Genomic DNA, 4476 nt, shown 5'->3' with positions numbered 1-4476 from the left:
AAAGGCCCATGCATAGGTCCCTGGGGAGTCGAGGTGTTGCAGGATGTAATGCAGTGCCATGTTCACTGCATCATCCACTGACCTGTTTGCCCAGTAGGCGAACTGCAGGGGGTCCTGCAGGGGGTCAATGATGCCCTTCAGGTGGGCCAACACCAGTCTTTCAAAACACTTCATAACTACAGATGTCAGGGCGACAGGTCTGTAGGCATTCAGTCCACTGATGGAGGTTTTCTTGGGGACTGGAATGATGGTGGAGCGTTTGAAGCAGGAGGGGACTTCACACAGCTCCAATAACCTGTTGAAGATAAGTGTAAAGATGGGGGCCAGCTGATCAATGCACACTTTCAGGCAGGAGGGGTCATACCATCTGGGCCTGGAGACTTTCTGATCTTTTGTCTTTTAAAGAGGCCACACACATCCTTTTCAGAGATTGCTAGAGGTGGAGGCTGGAGGAAAGGGTGGTGATTGTCAGGGGACCGGCTGCTAGATCTGAGGTGGGGAGGGTGAGGGGGGAGTATTGTCTCTCAAACCTGCAGTAGAACACATTCAGGTCATCTGCTAGTTGACGGCCCTCCATAGCAGGGGGGATGGTTTTCTATAGCCAGTGATGGTTTTCAGGCTCCCCCACACAGACGACGGGTCATTGGCTGAAACCTGAGCTTTCAGCTTAATAGAAATATTGACAAATTGATACTTCAGTACAATATCTGCCGATTGAGCATTCAGGGGAAGTTTCCAATGTGGTGGACTAGGACAGTGGACAAATCAATGCCGTGCCCAGCCAGCCCTATAATATCCACAATCTATGGGAGGAGTTCCCCAGTATGACTATAATGCCTACCCTCCTCCACCAACTGGACAACATCGGGCCCCAGGAGCCAACTGTTAGGTAATTTTTTAGTCAGATAGATATTGGTTAGATATTTGTTGTATTAGAAATGTTTAGTGGAGACAGGATGTCTAGCTCAGGCTGTTAAATGCTTAGTCATTCTCATGAGTTTCTTGAAGGGTGCATTATGGTCAAGGATAACCAGATAGAAAAGTTTGATTGTCAGGAGGCAGGAGGATTATTGTTATTATTATGATATGTGTAACCGTAATTGTAATCATAATATTTTCTTATGTGTAATGTCACTAGATGTCATGTCAGAATGTTCTTAGATACACACCACTTAATCAACATTCACACACATTGATTTTCTTCATGTTTTGACTATTGTTATGGTCAGCTGCAAAGCTGGCATATCAGGTGACGCCACGGTGAATAAACCAGCACGGTTATTTTTTATATATCCAAGTGGTCCACTTCATCTCTGTGAGTTCCTGGTTAAAAGAGCCGGAAAAAGCTTACAACAAAAATAGCTTTCACAACGAAATGCCCCAGTGGGGGTGTCCAAAACAGGCAGCAGGGCACCAGGATGTACGAAACTGTAATCAGGGTTGGGGCATTTAAACTTATTAAGGATAGGAGAATGGTGTCTGAAGGTTGAAGAGATAAGAGATGAGATGGATAAAGTTGTGTCTTGAAACTGAAAGTCTGTGGAATTTTAAATTAAAAGCCTGATATTATTAGAGCTGAAATTATTATATTTTGAAGCAAAACTTGGTGCCAAATTTCATCTTCTAAAAATTGTGACTTTGCTGCATGTTGTTTGGTGGGGGTATATGTGCAAACAGTTTGGTTTGTTATTTGGTTGTTTCTTTTGAAAAGACCGGCTATGTGAATGCCACTCTTTTTCAAAAAGGGGGAATTAAGTGGGAGCACAGAAAGTAATGTTTTGATGTGTTACAGCTCCAGACTTGACAATGTAGAGGTGTGCCATCCTACATGTGTCAGTCATGTGGCTGCAATCAGATCTAGGCCATAGTTAAATGCAGAGGACACCAAAAGGGAGATGGAAGAATAGACAGAGGCAACAATGCAGCCGATTTGACCGCTAAAACTGTAGCTGGCTACACTGTATATACTGTACACATAGACAAATGATTCAGAAGTCAATGAATGAAAAACCACATAGGGACTTATGCGTACAGAACATTAAAAAGCTGCAAGAAGCAGCTGCTCCATCAGATAAACAGGGCAAAGAGAGATTGTCAAAAGTCTGCGTAGACACCAAATTTAATTTTAGTCCTCATGAAGTCCTGACAGGAAGGAAAATGCCCTGTCCTTTCACTGTTGTCCCTATAGATTCCCCACAAGCATTAGTGCAACATGAGGCCTCATGTGAATGTACACGAACACTAAATAACACTGTGATGAGCATCTCTCAACAGATGACACCAAGGAACAGGACACTGCTGCACCTGTCATAGCAGTGGGAAGCTGGGTCTACAGAAAAATCACCGAACTCAATTGGTTTTCTCCTAGGTGGAAGGGACCATACAAAGCAGCAGAGATAACCACACACTGTGTGAAGGTGTGGTTAACAGAGAACAGACTTAATAACGGGATCCACAGAACTCATTGAAGGTTGACCCGACTGACAGGGCCCTGACTGAGGTTCAGACTGACTTGAGAACCTCTCAGACTACTAACTCTGACCTAACACAACCAATACTAACTATAACCTAACTCAATCAGAACAACAAGCACTTATATTTGTTACAATCAGTAAAGATTTGTAAATTACACCCGGGATGCTTTTAAAGATGTTGCAGAAAAATTATGCCCCACCACTTTAATGCTTTAATGCATAGCAAAACAAAATGGCTCTAGATATGTTATTAGCTAAGGAAGGTGGAGTGTGTAAGATGATAGGCATTCATTGTTGTACCTTCATCCCAAATAATATGGCACCAGATGGAAGCATCACCAAGGCCTTAGAGGGTCTGACTGCTTTATCTGAAGAATTGGCTGAAAATTCTGGCATTAATGATCCCTTCTCTGATTTATTGTCACATAGGTTTGGAAAATGGAGTGGTTTAGTCACTTATGGTTTAGTGTCTGTAGCTTTATTTACAGCCATTCTCATTCTCTGTGGCTGCTGTTGCATTTCCTGTATTAGAAAATTAGACAAATGCATTACTAGAGCCATAGACTCAAAATATCCTACACCTCCTCCATATCAACTCTCTGTTAGCCTCAGAGAGTGCACCCTTGGCTTCCTTCCCACAGCTCATCATCCATGAAGACACCTTGGACCTGGAGGACAAAGAACATAAATTCCTTGTGTGTAACATACTTGGCCAATAAATGTGATTATCCTAAACCTTAGATCAGCTTCAGATCTAGGAGCTTTTAAACCAGTGCTAAAGACACACCTATTCACTCAGGCTTTTACATCATAACCCAAGGGAGGGTTTTATGTCTTTCCTGATCACTTGTCATATTTTATTGGATCACATTTTAGTGCATGGACTTTGATTATCTATTATATTTTATTGTGTTGTTTTTAAATGATGTGGTGCCATTTTCTGTGTAATCTTGCAACATCTTTTTCTCTGTTTTAATTTTGTGCCGCTATGGTCATTTCTGTGAAGCATTTTGGTACAACTTTTGTTGTGTTTAAACATGCTATATAAAAAACAATTTTGACAAATTGTGTTAGGAACGCTCATTCACTGGAGGGTGAGTGTGCGAAAAATGCGGACCCAGATGGCTGACTTCAGTGCAAGTGAATTTATTTGTGCTATACATCAGGTAAGCCTAACTGCAGACACTGGGGTCACTCCGGGGCTGGCCTGTGGAGGTGGAGAGTGGCAGAGGAGAGAGAGTAGAAAAACAGGCAATGAGTAGATGGAATCTGACGACTAGGCTCCGAAGCTTGCTTCAAACTGGGAAGGATATTTTTATGGAGCACTGTGCCAGAGCTTGCTTCAAATCAGGAAAAACCACATGACTGATGACGTTCAAACCACTTCTGCTTCATTCAGATTGAATCAGCCGACTGGTTTGGTTCGATAGACGGAACTATGAAACATTGGAGAGATACTGATGTATTTAAGATTGATGAAACAGTGCTCTGTCCTACCTCTTGTCAACACATTTTGGATTGCCTTGCTATGGAGCCATCAAGGGGAGCAGTCACTAGTGTGGGAACATTTTGAATTGGTGCCACCAAATAAGATAAATATTTCCAAGATTCAAGCCTTATTTTCAAGTCTGTTGTTCATACAATGGATGTCCACATTTACAGTCCCCTTCAAATAAACACAGGAAGAATAAATCACACACAAATCTCATTGTGATTTCATAGGTGCACTGTTTGCGCTGTCCTCAGCAGCTGATGTATAACAGGTCATCAATGCCTCTTAATGCTACCAGGATGACGTGTCTCTCGGGTAAGTGTGTCTGTGTGCGTGCGCACGCTGCAGACCCAGCTGGGAGATGTGTATATGCAATCAGTGACAGAGCCACTCTGTCATGCAAGATAAACATGGTTTATACTTATAACACTTGGCTTTCACAATCCAGCGAACACTGATGCAGCTGCTGTTACGTCTGTGACTCCGGCCGCCCCCTGTACCCCGGGAGCA

At 42.8% G+C, this 4476-nt stretch overlaps 1 protein-coding gene across 1 annotated transcript in view; it reads right to left on the bottom strand.

Annotated features, from left to right (window-relative positions):
* The window catches only part of LOC109968082 (olfactory receptor 10A3-like), a 31361-nt gene that overhangs the window by 26041 nt on the left and 844 nt on the right, over window positions 1–4476 (bottom strand). The gene's annotated exons all lie outside the window — the stretch shown is intronic.

This window comes from Monopterus albus, unplaced genomic scaffold (genome assembly GCF_001952655.1).
Source record: "Monopterus albus unplaced genomic scaffold, M_albus_1.0 scaffold142.1, whole genome shotgun sequence".
Lineage (NCBI taxonomy): Eukaryota > Metazoa > Chordata > Actinopteri > Synbranchiformes > Synbranchidae > Monopterus > Monopterus albus.
Note: the sequence above shows the minus strand (reverse complement) of the source record. Positions and strands in the feature narration are given on the sequence as shown.